At 40.9% G+C, this 21,161-nt stretch overlaps 1 protein-coding gene across 1 annotated transcript in view; it reads left to right on the plus strand.

Moving 5' to 3' along the window:
* Nucleotides 1-21,161, plus strand: part of grid1b (glutamate receptor, ionotropic, delta 1b) — a 387,649-nt gene that overhangs the window by 330,627 nt on the left and 35,861 nt on the right. The window lies entirely within an intron of this gene.

Raw genomic sequence — 21,161 nt, forward strand, 5'->3', positions numbered from 1 at the left:
ACAGCAAGCCTCGACGAGATAGTCAGTAAACTTTTCTTTAAAACAATGGAGGTTATGGCCCATAAGTTGCTGGCAGCAATTTCTGAGGTGTCTTGGGGTGGGTTTCTTAGCACACAGAAATCAGAGTTTGGAAACCACCCTGTGGAACATACTGCAGTCCTTGAGGCAAAGCATACACGAGAACCTGCCAGAATACTGTCAGTTTAAATTGTACTCAGAAATGTCACACTACAATATCTAGCTAGGTTATTTATTGATATATGAAAAAACAAGGTCAACCGACATTACCTAAATTCCCTGTATTCTGAAAAGCTAATTGTCAAGTGCTAAGATATTTTTTTCTTAACTATTCATTTTCATGAATATGTCCTAGTGAAACACATACAGGATGTTATATTCAACAGGAACATAATGGAAATAACAACCAACTAGTTAATTGGTTTAGTATGCATTTGTGTTGAAGGCATGAGACCATTCGAAGAAACCATTAGTTGAAAACACCATAGGACATGAATGACATGAATGACATAAACAACATGAAGGACATGAATGACATGAATGACTGTAAAGTGCTTCAGCACGACATCTTAAGACATGAAAACTCAAAATGAGTAGGCTACCCATAGAAATTAGATATGAATTGACTTCTATTTCTATGAGGCTACCATACAATAACATGCTACTATACCGCTAAGCTATTACTGTATTTCAATCACACACATTATTTCAGCTAATGTAGTGCTTTTGCCAGCCTATAATTTCCTGCTCCCTAACATGAGTGGCCTGATCAAACACCAGTCAGTAGTGGCTGAGGGAGAACATGCCAAGCATCCTGTAATAACGACTGTAGGACAAGCAGCTACGGGGCCACTGTCAACAAAGCTCTGTATGTGGCCATGGCAACACACACTGAATGCTGTTGCGTCATATAATACTCTATATTTCCCATATTGGGCATTACCTTCCACCAGCGCCCTATTTGGTTCCTTCAGTAGATATATTCAAAAGAAGAGCACTATTACGGGACACTGTGTACTCCTCTGTCCCATAGGGAAGAGACCAACTCTGTTTCTCCTCACTGACTACCCAGCAAACCAAAATTGGTTTCTGTGAAATGTTCTTTTAACACAAAAACTGTCCAGTCGTGGTGATGATTCTAGAATTTTTGTATAAAACATTTGTCTGATGACTCAAGAACGTTCCTAGAACACATTTAATTTAAACCTCTTGTAACTACCCATCCCGGATCCGGGAGCGTTGTCATCAACTGACACCAATTAGCATAACGGACATAAATATTACTAGAAAATATTCATATTCATGAAATCACAAGTGAAATGTATTGAAACACAGCTTAGCCTTTTGTTAATCACCCTGTCATCTCAGATTTTGAAAATATGCTTTACAGCCAAAGCAAGACAGGCATTTGTGTAAGTTTATCGATAGCCTAGCATAGCATTATGCCTAGCTAGCAGCAGGCAATCTGGTCACGAAAATCAGAAAAGTAATCAAATTAAATCGTTTACCTTTGATGAGCTTCGGATGTTTTCACTCACAAGACTCCCAGTTAGATAGCAAATGTACCTTTTTCCAAAAATATTATATTTTGTTGCTGAAATAACTCTGTTAGTTCTTCACGTTTGGCTGAGAATTCGATCAGAAAATGCTGACACGACCATGCCGAAAAATTTTCAAAATTTGCTCCATAATATCGACAGAAACATGGCAAACGTTGTTTATAATCAATCCTCAAGGTGTTTATCAAACATCTATTTGATAATATATCAACCGGGACAGGTGGCTTCTTAGTAGGAAAGAGAGAAACAATGGTCGCATTTGTCCCTTATGCACAAAACACTCTGAGAGACTCCAGCTGACCACTGACGCAATGTTGACGTTCAGGCTCATTTTTCAAAATAAAAGCCTGAAACTATGTATTGTGACACTAGACACATTAGGGAAGCCATAGAAAAAGGAATCTGGTTGATATCTCATTCACTGCTCAATAGGGACGCATAGGAACGCAGAGCTTTCTAAATAAGAGTCCCTTCCTGATTGGATTTTTCTCCGGCTTTCGCCTGCAATATCAGTTCTGTTACACTCACAGACAATATTTTTTTCTATCCCAAGCTGTCAATTATATGCATATTCTAGCACCTTGTCCTGACAAAATATCCCGTTTACTTCGGGAACGTTATTTTTCCAAAAATGAAAATAGTGCCCCCTAGTTTCAAGAGGATTTATTAAAGGTTCCCAGAATTCTTCATTAGGTTGTGGGAACAGTCTGTTGAGAACAATGTGGGGACATCACAAAAGATATGTTCGCAAAGCACAAAAACTGTCCAGTTGGGCAGATGATTCTACAATGTTTCTTTTAGAGAGCAAAAACATTCACCTGATATTACAAGAACTTCCCATAAAACATTTTGTTTGTTCTTTAAAAGTTTCTAGAATGTTTCAGTAGGTTTTGGGAACAGTCTGATGGGAATCACGGTTATAGTACTCAAGTCCAGTCTCAAGACCATATATTGAGTGTATCTGTTTTATGTCGGATACATATTTACTTGGTCTTGACTCTGTCTCGGACAATGAGGGCTTAAACTGTATTTCCCAAAACCAGACAAAAATAATAATACTGACTAGTGGTGGCTATTCAGCAGCCTGACGGTTTGGGGTAGAAGCTACTGGCCAGTCTTTCACTTTTTGCCATGATGCTCCTATACTACTCGGCAGTATGCTCTTGATGGTGCTCCTGTAGAACATTGTGAGGGTCCTCGAGGGACACACCAAATTTATTCAGCCTCTTGACTTCCTCACCACATTATGGTACTGCACATTGCTGCACTGCACTGTCAGAACTAGAAGCACAAGCATTTCGCTACACTCGCATTAACATCTGCTAACCATGTGTATGTGACCAATACCATTTGATTTGATTTTCCGTTGTCTGTGTGTTTAGACTAGTTCAGCTCCTTGGCGATGTGGATGCTGAGGAACTTGACATTTTTGACCATCTTCACAATGGCCCCTTAGATGAGGATGTGGGCTTGCCCAGCCTGGTTCCTCCTGAAATCCACAATCAGCTTCTTTGTTTTGCTGACTTTGAGGGAGAGGTTGTTAACCTGGCACCATGCCATCAGTGTGCCTACCTCCTTCCTGTAGACTATCTCGTAGTTGCTGGTAATCAGGCCTACAATTGGCGTGTCGTCAGTGAACTTAATTATGGAGTTGGACCTGTTTGAGGCCACACAGTCGTGGGTATACAGGGAGTACAGGATGGGACTGAGGATGCACCTTTGTTGGACCCCTGTGTTGAGGATCAGTGTGGAGGTAATGTTGCCTGCCTTCACCACCTGGGGGCGGCCCATCAGGAAGTCCAGGAGCCAGTTGCATAGGCAGGAGTTTAGTCCAAGGGCTGTAAACTTTGTGGTGAGCTTAAATGGCACTATGGTATTGAGGGCCAAGCTGTAGTCGATGAACAGCATCCCCACATATGCATTCCTTTTGTCCAGGTGGGTGAGGGCAGTGTGCATTGTCTGTGGATCTGTCGGGCAGTAGGCGAATTGGAGAGGGTCTAGTGTGCCATCATTACCTCATCATTACTAAAGTGAGTTCTACGGGTCAGTAGCCATTCAGTTCAGTTGTGAAGTTCATTGTGAAGCAGATGGGGATAACGGCCTGTGCTAGAGAGAGATGTCTGAAAATACAACAGATAGCTGGTCTGTACATGCTCTGAGGGTGTGGCTAGGGCCGGCTGCCTTGCGAGGGTTAACACATTTGAGTGACTTACATACATCCTCCTTGTAGACTGTAAGCTTGTTTCCCTCGTAGTCCTCAGGGGCTCTCCTCAGCAGCTCAGAGTCGTTAGACTTGAAGGTTTTTAGCTCGTCCAGTAGGGTGACGTTGGTGTCCGCGATGTGACTGAGTTTCTTTGTAATCCGTGATTGTTAGAAGCTCCTGCCACAAACGCCTCGTGTCCAACCCACTGAATTGCTCCTCCACTTTCTCCCTATATTTGTGTTTCGCAATCTTGATTGATCTGCGTTGGTTGTATTTGTACTGCTTAACCATTCAATTGTCCCCGGTCACCTTGCCGTGTTTATAAGCAGTATCTCTCTCCTTCAGTTTTCCGTCAAGGCTGCCAACAATCCACATTTTTTAAATCAGTTAATATGTTTAATAAATGGATTTCACTAGTCACTTAAAATAACGGCACTTTAAGTTTTGAAAGACACCATCGGTATCACGTCATCTATGCATTTTTTTATGAATCCGGTGACCGAGTTGGCATAGTCATTGATTTTATCCCAGAGGTGACCCAGATCATATTCCAGTCCACGTGTTCAAAACAGTCTTGGAATCTGATTGGTCGGTCCAGCGCTGTACAGACCTGATCACCGGAATTTTCCTCTTGAGTATTTGTTTGTAAGCTGGGAGGAGCAAAATGGAGTCGTGGTCAGATTTGAGGAAAGTAGGATTGGAGAGGGCCTTATACCAATGTCTAAATGTGTTTAGCAGTGGGCAAGCGTGGAATTTGCGGAGTTGGACAGTTAATATGTTGATAATAATTTGGGAGCACTGCCCTCAAATGACTTTTGTTGAAGTCCCCCGCGACAATGAACACTGCCTCTGGGTATGCGGCCTCCAGTTGGTTCACAGTCCGATGAAGATCTTTGAGAGCATTTTTGGTGTTGGCTTGGGGCGGGATGTACACAGCCATGGCGATAATCCCTGAGAACTCTCATGGAATGTTAAAAGGGGGACAATTGATGACCAAGTATTCCAAGTCAGGAGAGCAAAAGCTTGCAATTTCCTATATGCTTCCCTGTTACACCACTTGTTGTGCACCTGAATACAAACATCTTAACGTCAGCACATTTTGAGAACGCATATTTTGTGATTTCCCCACAATGTTCCCAGCGGGCTGTTCCCACAATCTAATGAAAGATTCTGGGAACCATTAAAGAACAGAAGAAATGTGTTCCTGGAACATTTTATACAAACATTCTATAATCATCACCACGAATGGTCAGTTTTTGCCGCAACCTAACAGATGTTCTGGAAACTTTTCACAGAACCAATTTTGGTTTGCTGGGAAATCGTTACTGGTACATCACCTTACCTGAAAATTTATGAAAACTTTTGGGGAATATTCTGTAATGGTTTATAAAGATGTTGTGCACAACATTTAAGTGAATGTTAGGACAACATTCCAAGAATATAAAAAACAACAACATTAAATTGGAAAATAAAATATTTTGTTATAAAATGGATGTTATCATCCTAACTGGAACTTAATGGGAATCTTAACAATGTTCTGGTAATGTTGCCGGTTTGCTGGGTAGAGTGTATTCTGCTGTTGATACACTCTCCTTCTATGCTGCTTTCACTGGTGCGCGCTGAGGAGAAGATAGACATCATTAAAATGGAGGATGCCTATCAGATGTGAAAGTCTCCATACGACTCCCCACATACCAGGGACATGCTCCATGATTGGGAGAAATGTCAGCCATTGCCTAAGGCTAAATTTTTAGGAGGAAAGTGTCAAAGCCTGCTTATCAAGTGCTTTATTGACTCATATTTTTTTTAAATTTCATAGCGTTTTATAGCAGGGGTGTCAAACTCTATCAGCGCAAGGGCCATATTGAAAAAACACAATGAATTTGCGGGCCAGACATAGAGTATTATGTTTTTTTCTCCTTGGTTATTCATTATCAAGCTTTAAAAACTGATGCCACACTGCAACATTTTAGTAGCCTAGCTAGGTCTTGTGTCTGTGTCTGTACACTTTCCCTCCGCTGCTTGCGATAAACGAAACACACGAAAGTAGCACAATTGAAGTTGAATTCACAAATGTGAGTGCATCAGGCTGTAATTTCATTAAGTAAATGACTCAACTGTTGACTCATTTAGACTCGCTTGTGTGTCGTATTGTCCTTTAGTAGTAATTTATACCCACACGTGAATCCGTATCTTATAACATTTTGACAACCTGTATGACATTTTCTGCAGCAATGACCTGTTGCAACCAAAACTTGGCATGGGTCTACAACCGGCTTCAACTTTAGGTCCGGTAGAAGATTTGGTCCATGCCATTAGTGATGATATTATACAGTGCACTGGCTGGCTCATGTGTGGGTGTGTGTGCTTATGTGTGGGTATGTGTGTGGGTCTGGGAGAGGGGTGGGTGTGTGGCAAGGCACTTCCATTTGGCATGCAGCATGTTGGCAGTGCTTGCTGTGACTTGCAGTGATGGAAGCGGGCCAAAATGTATTGAAAATCCAAATCGTTGCAGGGCCTAGATAGAAATGCGTCATGGTCCGGATTCTGCCTGCGGTCTTTGTGTTTGACATGTGTTTCATAGGGTTTTCGCATTGGTTGGTTCGTGCAACTGTTTTTGTTGGTCCATCATGGAGAATAAGGAGTAATGTAAATTACAGGGAAGCGGAACGAGGCAAACCAATGGCAATGCCGATTGAATCACCCAGCATCCCAACTCGAATTATGAAACCAATGTATCACATTATGGCCATTAGGGTACACAGCCATCAGCCACACATACACATGCACTCCAGTGACGTTGCCCTAACATATTAGCCTTAACATTTTGGATGACTATCATTCATATTCCCTTTACCCAGCTCAGTATAACATCGATAGGTTTAAGCTCCTAGATGATCCTTGAATTGTCCCTATACCCATCATGAGGTTGCTACAACCTAGCCTACAAATTAATGTTTAAAATGTACGTGTACAGGTCTAGAGAATGTTTTTGGTAATCAAGGTGACAGACAGTGCCACATTCAATACCGCCTTGCACACGCTTGCCTGCATCTATCTAAGCTAGGGTGTAATAATTACACCAACAGTTGCAAACAAGAGTTTCTATTGAACAAATTCAGGTATGTTTATCCCTGTTTCATTCCGTTTGCTTCCGTTTAAGAAACATTTTTCAACAGAATTAGCTGATTGAATATACCCTTGATCACCCGCAAACACAATTCACTTTTATAGCAGCCACATACAAACAGCATGATCACTTTGCTTGTTGTATAATTCCTTCTCGCATCTACACGCTCTGCTCATCTCACCTTCGCCCTTCGCTTCTGGAATTGTGCAAATCACAACAGCTGTCTATGACCAGGCAAAAAAAAACATTCCAAGCCAAACCTTCGTATCAGAACCGCTAACTGCAACACACAGCCTACATCGTTGTCACCATATTAGCTAACGTCATAGTCACTAGAACTAGATACTAGAACTAATGCATTAGTAAACCTGCTACAAAGATGCAGTACAGTGTACAGCAAGCAATTTAGCAGTTACACCGGTGGGCCTCGGTGGCAATTTATTAATACAACCAAAAGGTTATCTTGACTTGGAAGAGTTCCAGTGTTTGATAGCGATAACCAGCTAGCTAACATAGCATCCCTCTCTGTTTGAGCCAGGTGTTGAATTAGGCTAAAATAGCTAGCTGCATTCTCTAGCTAAGTAAGTGAAAGTGAAACAATTAAATTCAATGACAGATAGCTCTCTCTCTGCCTTCTCCTTCATTTACATTTTTTTATTAGTTCAAAACTGTTAGTTCAAATTAGTCTCTCTCTTTGAGTCAACTACTCACCACATTTTATCCACTGCAGTGCTAGCTAGCTTTAGCTTTCAGAACTAGATTCATTCTCTGATCCTTTGATTGAGTGGATAACATGTCAGTTCATGTTACAAGAGCTCTGATAGGTTGCAGGATGTCCTCTGGAAGTTGTCATAATTACTGTGTGAGTTTATGGAACGGGGTGAGAACCATGAGCCTCCAAGGTTTTGTATTAAAGTCAATGTACCCAGAGGAGGACAGAAACTATCTGTCCTCCGGCTACACCATGGTGCTACCCCAGAGAGTGCTGTTGAGGCTACTGTAAACCATCATTGCAAAACAGTTTGTTTTTATAAATTATTTGATGACATTGAATATATTTAGTATAGTTATATCTAAAAAGGATAATTGTATACATTTTTGGGAAATTCACTGACAATGGTCTTTTTTTTATGTTTCACTATTAACATTTTTCAGAAATTCACTGAGGATGGTCTTTTTTTTAAATGTTTCACTATTTAACATTTTCAGAAATTCCTCTGAGGAGCCTCCACTGGCGCACACCCATACACATGCATGCAACCAATCACGGACCCACGTATGCACATCATGCTACTGTAGCTCCCCTTAATACCATGGGCATGTATTACATGCAATGAAAGGACACGACAGCTAATGGTCCTGTGTGGCTCAATTGGTAGAGCATGACGTTTGCAATGCCAGGTTTGTGGGTTTACTTCCCGAGGGGGTCCAGTATGAACAAAGTATGAAAATATATGCAATCACTAATGTAAATTGCTTTGGATAAGAGTATATGATAAATTACAACATCAACAACAACAAAGTATTGCAAGTGCACTCAGTCCTGTTGTGGTTCATTATTGCTGGGATCCACCCTTTTCCAACAAGCTAGGCCCCTGAGAAGAGATTAATGTACAGTACCTTCTTAAAGTATTCAGACACCTTCACTTTTTTCACATTTGGTAACATTACAGGCTTATTGTAAAATGCATTACATTTTTGTAAATCCTCATCAATCTAGTACACACAAGACTCCATAATGACAAAGTGAAAACAGGTTTCCACAAATGGAAATACTCTATGCTATCAGACTCGAAATAGAGTTCAGGTGCATCCTGTTTCCATTGATCATTCCTTGAGATGTTTCTACAACTGGATTGGAGTTCACCTGTGGTAAATTCAATTGATTGGACATGACTTGGAAAGGCACACACCTGTTTATATAAGGTCCCACAATTGACAGTGCATGTCAGAGCAAGAACCAAGCCATGAGGTCGAAGGAATTGTATGTAGAGCTTCAAGTCAGGATCGTGTCGAGGCACAGATATGTGGAAGGGGACCAAGACATTTCTGCACCATTGAAGGTCCCCATGAACACAGTGGCCTCCATCATTTTTAAATAGACGAAGTTTGGAACTACTAAGACTTGCTAGAGCTGGCCGTCTGGCCAAACTGAGCAATCGGAGGAGAATGGCCTTGGTCAGGGAGGTGACCAAGAACCCGATGGTCACTCTAACAGTGCTCTAGAGTTCCTTTGTAGAGATGGGAGAACCTTCCAGAAGGACAACCATCTCTGCAGCATTAAACCAAACAGGCCTTTATGGTAGAGTCGCCAGAAGGAAGCCACTTCTCAGTAAAAGGCACATGGTAAAGCTGTGACCATGTTGCAACCATGCCGCAAACTGAAAAACATGCCAGTTGGTTTCTTAATATCTTGCCCTTCTTCATTCTTCACATTCTCTTTATCTAAAACTCCATCTCCATCCCTACCTGTCGATGCCTTTAGCAAGCTATTTTTCACAAGGCAACAATTTCGCTCAGATGAAACGTCTTATAGATTAGACCCTAAATAGAGATTGAAACATTATTCCTTATTTCTGTCTGTTGACTTCATTCCCTTTTGACCACTCAATGCAGCCCTAACAGGCATGACATTTCTCGCTTTGCTACCACTTTCTAATTTCTACCTTTCTATTTTTTCCTACCTTTTTATATCTCTCTCAAGAAATTCTAATATATGATGCGTCATGATGCATGTTATTTACATCATATACGCTGCATTCAGAAAGTTCTCAGACGCCTTGACGTGTTCCACATTTTGTTACGTTACAGCCTTATTCTAAAATGGATTGAATTGTTCTTTCCCCCTCGTCAATCTACACACAATACCCCACTGAGATAAAGAGGACGGAGTTCGGGCTGCCTTCTGAGAATTCATAGGCGATTGAATAACCCCCCTCCTATTCTTCTAGCTAATGTGCAATCATTGAAAAATAAAATTGACGACATACGAGGAAGATTAAATTTCCAACGGGACATTAAAAATGGTAATATCTTATGCTTCACGGAGTCGTGGCTGAACAACGACATAATCAACATACAGCTGGCTGGTTATACTCCGTATCGGCAGGAGAGAACAGCGGCGTCTGGTAAGATAAGGGGTGGATTGTGCATATACGTAAACAACAGCTGGTGCACAATATCTAAGGAAGTCTCGAGGTTTTGCTCAAGGTAGAGTATCTCATGATAAGGTGTAGGCCACAATATCTACCTAGAGAGTTTTTTGTATTTTTCGTAGCTGTCTACATACCACCACAGACTGATGATGGCACTAAGACCGCACTCAATGAGCTGTATTCCGTCATAAGCAAACAGGAAAACGCTCATCCAGAGGAGGCGCTCCTCATGGCCGGGGACTTAAATGCAGGGAAACTTAAATCTGTATTGCCAAATTTCTATCCGCATTTTAATTGTGCATCCAGAGGGAAAAAATCACTAGACCACCTTTACGCCACACACAGAGATGCGTACAAAGCTCTCCCTCGCCCTCCATTTGGCAAATCTGTTCTGGGATTCTTCCTATGGCATTGAGGAGTACACCACATCAGTCATTGGCTTTGTCAATAAGTGCAATGATGACGTCATGCCCACAGAGACCGTACATACATACACCAACCAGAAGCCATGGATTACAGTCAACATCCACACTGAGCTAGAGGCTAGAGCTGTCGCTTTCAAGGAATGGGAGTCTAACCCGGAAGCTTATAATAAGTTCCGCTATGCCCTCTGACGAACCATTAAACAGGCAAAGTATCAAAACAGGACCAAGATTGAATCATACTAGACCGGCTCCGATGCGCGTCGGATGCGGCAGGGCTTGCAAACCATTACAGACTACAAAGGGAAGCACAGCCGAGAGCTGCCAAGTGACACGAGCCTACCAGACGAGCTAAACTATGCTCGCTTCGAGGCAAATAACACTGAAACACGCATGCGGGCACCAGCTGTTCCAGAAGAATGTGTTATCACGCTCTCCACAGCCGATGTGAGTAAGACATTTAAACAGGTCACCATTCACAAGGCTGCAGGGCCAGACGGATTACAAGGACGTGAACTGCGAGCATGCGCTGACCAACTGGCAAGTGTCATCACTGACATTTTCAACCTCTCCCTTAATCTGTAATACCAACATGTTTTAAGCATAGTCCCTGTGCCCAAGAACACTAAGGTAACCTGTCTAAATGTCTACCGACCTGTAGCACTCGCGTATGTAGCCATGAAGTGCTTTGAAAGGCTGGTTATGACTCACATCAACACCATTATCCCATAAACCCTAGACCCACACAATTTGCATACCGCTCTAAAAGATCCACAGATTATGTAATCTCTATTGCACTCCACACTGCCCTTTCCCACCTGGACAAAAGGAAAACATATGTGAGAATGCTATTCATTGACTATAGCTCAGCATTCAACACCATAGTGCCCTCAAAGCTCATCACTAAGCTAAGGACCCTGGGACTAAACATCTCCCTCTGCAACTGGATCCTGGACTTCCTGACGGGCCGCTCCCAGGTGGTAAGGTTGAGAGCTTCAAGTTCCTTGGTGTCCACATCACCATCAAACAATCATGGTCCAAGCACACCAAGACAGTCGTGAAGAGGGCATGACAAAACCTATTCCCACTCTGGAGACAATTTTTTTTGCATGTGTCCTCAAAAGATCCTCAAAAGGTTCTACAGCTGCACCATCGAGAGCATACTGGCTGGTTGCATCACTGCCTGGTATGGCAACAGCTTGGCCTCCGACTGCAAGGCACTACAGAGGATAGTGCGTACGGCCCAGTACATTAATGGGGCCAAGCTTCCTGCCATCCAGGAGCTCTATACCAGGTAGTGTCAGAGGAAGGCCCTAAAGCGCACATTAAACCCTGAATTGTCTCCCAGTCCTTGACGCTGGAAACATCCCCACAGCATGATGCTGTCAACACCATACTTCACCATAGGGATGGTGCCAGGTGTGACACTTGGTATTTAGGCCAAGGAGTTCAATCTTGGCTTCATCAGACAAGATAATCTTGTTTCTTATGGTCTGAGAGTCCTTTAGGTGCCTTTTGGCAAACTCCGAGTGGGCTGTCATGTGCCTTTTACTGAGGAGTGGCTTCCTTCTGGCCTCTCTACCATAAGGCCTGATTGGTTGAATGCAGCAGAGATGGTTGTCCTTCTGGAAGGTTCTCCCATCTCCACAGAGGAACACTGGAGCTCTGTCAGAGTGACCATCAGGTTCTTGGTAACCTCCCTGGCAAAGGCCCTTCCGGTCGGCCAGCTCTAGGACGAGTCTTGGTGGTTCCTAACTTCTTCCATTTAAGAATGATGGAGGCCACTGTGTTCATGGGGATCTTCCATGCTGCAGACATGTTTTGGTACGCTTCCCCAAATCTGTGCCTCGACACGATCCTGTCTTGGAGCTCTGCGGACATTTCTTTTGACCTCATGGCTTGGTTTTTGCTCTGCCATGTCAACTGTGGGGCCTTATATAGGCTGGTGTGTGCCTTTCCAAATCATGTGAAGTCAATTGAATTTACCACATGTGGACTCCAATCAAGTTGTAGGAACATCTCAAGGATGATAAATGGAAACAGGATGCACCTGAGCTCAATTTCGAGTGTCATAGCAAAGGATCTATATACTTATTTAATTAAGGTATTGCTGTTTTTTTATATACATTTGCAAACATATCTAAAGACCTGTTTCTGCTTTGTCGTTAAGGGGTATTGTGTGTAGATTGAAGAGAGAAAAAAATATTGCTTCCATTTTAGAATAAGGCTGTAATGTAACAAAATGTGGATAAAGTCAAAAGGTCTGAATAGTTTCTGAATGCACTGTACATACTGTATATTCTTAGTAATCCCCAGAATTAAGTCCAAGCATTACAGTTCAAGCTCGCCAAAGTTGGGTGTGGGAAGGAAGGAGGTCAAAGACAAGGAAGTGAAAGCCTCTGTATGTGTTAATCATGAATTGTTTTAGTTAACCATTTCACAGATGACCCTGTATACACATCTATACACATCACTATATACTATACACATCAATATACACACCAGTATACACAGCAATATCTACATCAATATACGCTATACACATTAATATAGACTTTGCACATCAATATGCACATCAATATAAACAATATACATCAATATACGCTGTACACATCAATATACACTATATACATCAATATACACTATGCACATACATATACACATCAATATACATATCAATATACACATTAATATACACCACATATCAACATACACAGCAATATACACTATACACATACATATACACTAGAATATACACATCAATTTACACTATACACATCGATATACACTATATACATCAAAATACACATCAATATACATTGTACACATCAATATACACACCAGTATACACAGCAACATCAACATCAATATACACTATACACATCAATATATACTATACACATCAATATGCACGTCAAAATAAACAATACACATCAATATACACTGTACACATCAATATACACTATACACATCAATATACACTATACACATACATATACACATCAATATACACATCAACATACACCACATATCAATATACACATCAATATACACTACACATTGATATACACATCAATATACACATCAGCATACACTATACACATCAAGATACACTATACACATCAATATACACATCAACATACACATCAATATACACTATACACATCAATGTAAACATCAGTATACACTACGCATCAATGTACACGTCAACATACACCAATATACACATGCATATACACAACATATATGCACGTCAATATAAACAATACACATCAATATACACTGTACACATCAATATACACTATACACATCAATATACACATCAATATACACTATACACATCAATGTAAACATCAGTATACACTACGCATCAATGTCCATGTCAACATACACCAATATACACATAAATATACACTAAACATCAATTTACACATTAATATACAAATCAATATACACTACACATCAATATACACATGAATATACACTATACACATCAAAATGCACTATTCACATCAAAATACACATCAATATACACCGCACATCAATATACACCTCAATATACACTATACACATCAACATGCACTGTACACATCAATCTACAATATATGCATCAATATACACTATACACATCAATATACACTTACACATCAATATGCACTATTCACATCAAAATGCACATCAATATACACCGCACATCAATAGACACATCAATATACACGTCAATATACACCAAACATCAATATACAATATACACATCAATATACACTATACACATCAATATACACTATACACATCAATATACACTATACACATCAATATACACTATACACATCAAGGTACACTATACACATCAATATACACTGCACATCAATAGACACATCAATATACACATCAATATACACTGTACACATCAATATACACCATACACATCAATATACACATTAATATACACTATACACATCAATATACACTATGCACATCAATATACAATATACACATCAATATACACTATACACATCAATATAAACTATACACATAAATATACACTATACACATCAATATACAATATACACATCAATATACACTATACACATCAACATACACATCACATCAACCAACTACTTCTCTGATAGAGTTCAGTGTGTCAAATCGGAGGGTCTGCTGTCCGGACCTCTGGCAGTCTCTATGGGGGTGCCACAGGGTTCAATTCTTGGACCGACTCTCTTCTCTGTATACATCAATGAGGTCGCTCTTGCTGCTGGTCAGTCTCTGATCCACCTCTACGCAGACGACACCATTCTGTATACTTCTGGCCCTTCTTTGGACACTGTGTTAACAACCCTCCAGGCAAGCTTCAATGCCATACAACTCTCCTTCCGTGGCCTCCAATTGCTCTTAAATACAAGTAAAACTAAATGCATGCTCTTCAACCGATCGCTACCTGCACCTACCCGCCTGTCCAACATCACTACTCTGGACGGCTCTGACTTAGAATACGTGGACAACTACAAATACTTAGGTGTCTGGTTAGACTGTAAACTCTCCTTCCAGACCCATATCAAACATCTCCAATCCAAAGTTAAATCTAGAATTGGCTTCCTATTTCGCAACAAAGCATCCTTCACTCATGCTGCCAAACATACCCTTGTAAAACTGACCATCCTACCAATCCTCGACTTTGGCGATGTCATTTACAAAATAGCCTCCAATACCCTACTCAACAAATTGGATGCAGTCTATCACAGTGCAATCCGTTTTGTCACCAAAGCCCCATATACTACCCACCATTGCGACCTGTACGCTCTCGTTGGCTGGCCCTCGCTTCATACTTGTCGCCAAACCCACTGGCTCCATGGCATCTACAAGACCCTGCTAGGTAAAGTCCCCCCGTATCTCAGCTCGCTGGTCACCATAGCATCTCCTACCTGTAGCACACGCTCCAGCAGGTATATCTCTCTAGTCACCCCCAAAACCAATTCTTTCTTTGGCCGCCTCTCCTTCCAGTTCTCTGCTGCCAATGACTGGAACGAACTACAAAAATCTCTGAAACTGGAAACACTTATCTCCCTCACTAGCTTTAAGCACCAACTGTCAGAGCAGCTCACAGATTACTGCACCTGTACATAGCCCACCTATAATTTAGCCCAAACAACTACCTCTTTCCCTACTGTATTTAAGTTATTTAGTTATTTTGCTCCTTTGCACCCCATTATTTGTATTTCTACTTTGCACATTCTTCCATTGCAAATCTACCATTCCAGTGTTTTACTTGCTATATTGTATTTACTTTGCCACCATGGCCTTATTTTGCCTTTACCTCCCTTATCTCACCTCATTTGCTCACATCGTATAAAGACTTGTTTATACTGTATTATTGACGGTATGTTTGTTTTACTCCATGTGTAACTCATGTGTCGTATGTGTCGAACTGCTTTGCTTTATCTTGACCAGGTTGCAGTTGTAAATGAGAACTTGTTCTCAACTTGCCTACCTGGTTAAATAAAGGTGGAAAAAAAAATATATATATATACACATCAATATACACTATACACATCAATATACAATATACACATCAATATACACTATACACATCAATATGCACATCAATATACACTATACACGTCAATATACACTATACACGTCAATATACACTATACACATCAATATACAATATACACATCAATATACACAATACACATCAATATACACTATACACATCAATATACAATATACACATCAATATACACAATACACATCAATATACACTATACACATCAATATACAATATACACATCAATATACACAATACACATCAATATACACTATACACATCAATATACACTATACACATCAATATACACTATACACATCAATATACACTATACACATCAATATACACATGCATTTTCAGAGCATTAGACATTTTAGAAAGGATGATGCGTCACAATGCACATTGTTCACAACAGTACATGTTTACACCCACAGCATCAGCTTATCTATGCTTAGTAATCCCCAGTGCTTGGCCCAAGCTTGGCAAGAACTGGTTAAATAGTAGAACGTCCCTACAACATCCTCTCCCTACTGCCATTAACCTTTCGGGATTGCGACAAGGCCATTAGGATGGAAGACTAATAGGGGTTAATGAGCTGACTGATAATTAGCATCATTTATCTTGTATCTGTAAAAGTTACGACACTCGCTAACGATGCGTTCTCATTTACCTAAGTAACGCACAATAATGCTTATCCCTTTATGACAGTTGGTTTGAAAAACTGAGCCGTATATTCAGAACAATAACGGCGATTCAATACAAGGATTGGCACCGCCGTTATGAACAAACCAAGCCGTGCTACGCAAAAGTTGGATAGCTCTTCAATTCTATTTATCAGTCGATATTTATCCATTGAAAAATTAAGCTATGACGTCACTGCTGTAACCTAACTGTTGCTCACAGTGTGAGACTAGTACCGAGTGCAGCCAAAGTGATTGTGGCTTTAAGTCCTGCAAGTAGCATTCACATCACGCAATGACTGGCTTTGTAGCGACGAAGATGGATAGCAGGTACCATGCAGTGTGGTGTAGTAGAGCTGTGACGAGCAGACAGGCCAGTGTTGCCTCATGTCTGCAATGCGGGGACTCCCGACTGGGAGAGATAGTACAGCACAACATGGCTCACTCAGCCACAGATCAAGAATGGATCCCACCAGTGGTTTTAGGCCTGGTGATTAGATCTCGACCAGGACAGAGAGGTGTAATCTCCTTTGGTTTGACACAGTGATAAAGTTTGTGATGGGGGTTAAAGGAGAGGGTGGATGGGACATGGGAGACACCAGTGTGTCAGACGGTCTCTGTACAGAGGTGTTTTGTTGGTCTATCAATTGAGAAATACAGAGATAGAGATCCAGCAGTGGGCCATTTGAAAGACGAAGGGGGCTTATCGGCTTGTAGCACGGCTTTGATAAGGTAGACAGGGATCCTCCTGGCTCTCTTGTGCCTGTTAGGCTTGTTACAGTGGCGGCTCTGCCCACTAACAAGCAAGCGGAGCTGGAGAGGAGCTGGAGCGGAGCTGAATTACACAGACAGTCATTTGGAACATAAAGGGATTCGGCTGAATAGAAGTCCTTCTGAAATGAATCCATTACAAAAGAGATGAAAAAGCAGGGCTTTCATGATAATTTCAATCCCTCGCAATAACAATTTGCTATTCAGAAACCCAAAGTAATAAGTATACGAAAATAATGACATGGGATACTGTAGATTTTGCTTTTCGCTATTAGTCTCTAATGATATTGTGTGTTTTTTCTTGATGAGTTGAGCTAGGTCTGAACATTGTGGCCAGGATTGGCTTGTGCTACTTTAGAATTAAATGAAAGCCCAATAATTAGTTTAAATTCACCATAATACATGTGATATTCAACGTCCCTGATCAATTCAAATTTAAATCTGCAATCATTTACATTTGCGCTAATGAGGAAGAAATAAACAACGCATTTAGGCCACGTCTATTGATGGTAGCAGTATTGTTATTTTTCCTCTCCCGCCTGCATTTAAACGAACAAAGAACCACCAGGCGTTCTAATCATTTAAATCCTTGCCATACACTAATTACTTACTTAGAGATGGTTTTCTTTGAACTGTCTCTAGAGAAAAAACTTTCTGTGGAGATTCAAACATCAGAGGCAGACAGTCTAATAATGACATACACAGGAGAGGATTCACCAACAATGCATCAACAGAATATTTTTTATTCTTTTACTGGGGGCTTTCCGAGGATGCGGAGAGCAGAGTTGATGTTGCTTTTTAAGCTCCATGCGTTTTATAGCTCGAAATGAAGGACCGCTGGCTGATGTCCTGCTGCATTGTTAGAGAAGGATTGAGCTACATTGTACCTGATGCTAACTTAAGCAGCGCTGCCATGTGGCTAAGGGAGCCATTTAATCATTCACTATAGGTTAGCCTCTTGTAAACAAACATGATATAACCAACACTGACAAACGCCTGTCTATTTCCATTAACCGTTACTAAAACATTGAGTGATTTCATTTCTTCAAGAATGACAAATATATTCCTAATTCCCCCTAGCATGTTATTAAATCATTATCGAATCAGGTACATTAATCCAGGCAACTACCTGCTCTGTCATCGCCGTAATCCATCAAAACATCAATGTCATTTTGATCGCCCGTGAAACATTTGCCAGCAGGCATGAGTGTGATACATTGACATGCAATACAGCTGTCCTGACAGATAGTCACACCAGTACCCTCTCAGCCTCGAGCAGTTTTTAGATCATCTCTGTGAAAGGACATGTATTGGGGACGGACACAGCAGGTGTCACGCGGTGGCATTTAGCTCCCCCACCCACTCAAAGCAACGCCACAGTTGACTGAGAGGCCTGACATTTTTACAAAGGGAAGAGGGATGCATGGAAGCGCATGACTGACGACGCGTTGACCCACCATTGATCCATCCACCTTGAGGACAGGATGCTGTACAGACACAGATTTGTCTGGCCTGACTGCTGCTCAGAAAGAGCCTTCCCTGTGGCCTAGGGGTGGTCTAGCGGTCTGAGCCGCTGCCTCCGGGTCACAGCTGGAGCATGGGTTTGAATCCGGACCATTGCTATTTCAGCACACTCTCTCCTCTATCGTGCCCCTCAACCTCAGTTTTATCCAATAAAATGTCACTCCTTAAAAAAAGAAAAAGAGCGCTCCCATAAAGAAGGATTTTGGTCTTCCAGTAGAACAGGAAATAGTACTATCATGGCCCAACTGAGTGTCAGTGGTGTGCAGTACAATGCTAGGGGTTAATGATGACAATTGGCATGCGAAAACCAAGCACAAGTGACTTTCCTCTTAAAACATGAAATTATATTCTGTCCTTTGCACATTTCTGAGATTCTATGTGCACAGAGTTCATCATGATTTCTTTTCAAACAGCTGTTAGAACCCTAGAGTCTGACACAACATCACAGGCCCACAGTAGAGTTCCCTTCCGAGGGAAAAGCCAGAAGCAGCCATTCATGTGCAGATTGACATGTACCCGGGTCGATAAAGATTATAAAGTTCAACATGGTGGGTCACAATAAAAGCCATATATAAAACTCCATTGACAAGTGATCCATCATTTGATGATTGATGCCGTTTCCTTACCACCATTATTATGAGGCCTTCTTTGTTGTTAAGGCCTGACCTTGTCACTGGGGTTGGAATAAATATTGACTTTATGAAGTGAGACTGTCATGGGTTTAAAGCAATAGGCTACAGAGCCACTGATTTCTCTATGGTTTAGGACCCTGCTTTCCATAGCCATTTTTAGCTGTTTCAGTCTACTGAGAACCATGTCTTTTTCTCACTTCCTTTCGATGAATAAGTTGCAGCTTGCAATGTGACTGCAGGGCATGCATGACAGAATAAGTTTGTCTTGACGCCAATAATATCATTTAAAGTGAATCACTGAAATTGTGATACACTTTAAAGGGCAGCTGATTTAATTTAAAATGTATCATTTTCCCTCTGCCTCTGGCTTAGAGGGTTAATTGATTCAATTAATAAAATAAATAAAATAATAATAATCATAGTCACAACCAGTTTCATTAGTATTGTCCACTTCCGAGAGGAGAGCTAAAACATAAAAATGTGGCCTTAACAATTCCGTAGTGCTATATGCCCTAATGTACATAATGAAGAAATCCCTAACGATTTAGAGATCATCAAGAAGACAGCTGCTTCAGAAAAATGGTTTTCTCTCTGGCCTCAGGCTGCTCATGGGGAAGCCATGTTTTTCCAGTTAGCCTTTCTTTGTGGGCCTGTGAGGCTAGCTCATCCACATTCATCCTGATAAAAAGGATTACATACGGCAAGTATAGAAAGAAATCACGGTACACTTTACATGTAAGATGGTGACCATGATGATGATACACACACAGTGATGTTTTCACTGGCTGTTGATATTGATGGTAATTGATATTGTGCTGTAACATTTTTCAGTAAACATCTCTTGGGTGATGGGATGTGTACAGATGTAGGATCTTAATTTGAGCCAGTTTGCTACAGCAGGAACATAATCAAGCAACAATAGGACATTTGAATTATTATGTGGATTATATTTAATTAAGACAATTTTCGTAAGGGAAAATCAAGTCTGAAATGTCAAATTGGATATGACAAACTTCAGAAGCCTTTTAAACTTCATATACATTACACGTTTACATTTCCTGCATTGCAGGAAAGTTCTCCTGCAACAGATTGTACATCTGTAGGGTTAATATCTGAGTGTTTGTGCAATTGTATATCTCCCTATGCTTGTTTATGTTTGTATACTGCATGCCTTTTTGCATGGGAGTGCTGTAAAATAACAATTATCCTACATGGTACGTTAAATAGCATAATTATGACATTAGGCTGAAGATTATGTTGGTTATTAACTTCACACTGTTACCCGGAGTAAATTAATCAGATTTTTGAATAAGTGTGTGAAATTGTTCATAAAATTATATGAGTTTAATCAACCGTTATTGCAGGGGTGATGATGGGTCACACACACACACACACACACACACACACACACACACACACACACACACACACACACACACACACACACACACACACACACACACACACACACACACACACACACAAACAGCCTATGAATGTACTTCTTTATTCTGTA

This window comes from Oncorhynchus masou, chromosome 18 (assembly GCF_036934945.1).
Source record: "Oncorhynchus masou masou isolate Uvic2021 chromosome 18, UVic_Omas_1.1, whole genome shotgun sequence".
NCBI classification, from domain to species: domain Eukaryota; kingdom Metazoa; phylum Chordata; class Actinopteri; order Salmoniformes; family Salmonidae; genus Oncorhynchus; species Oncorhynchus masou.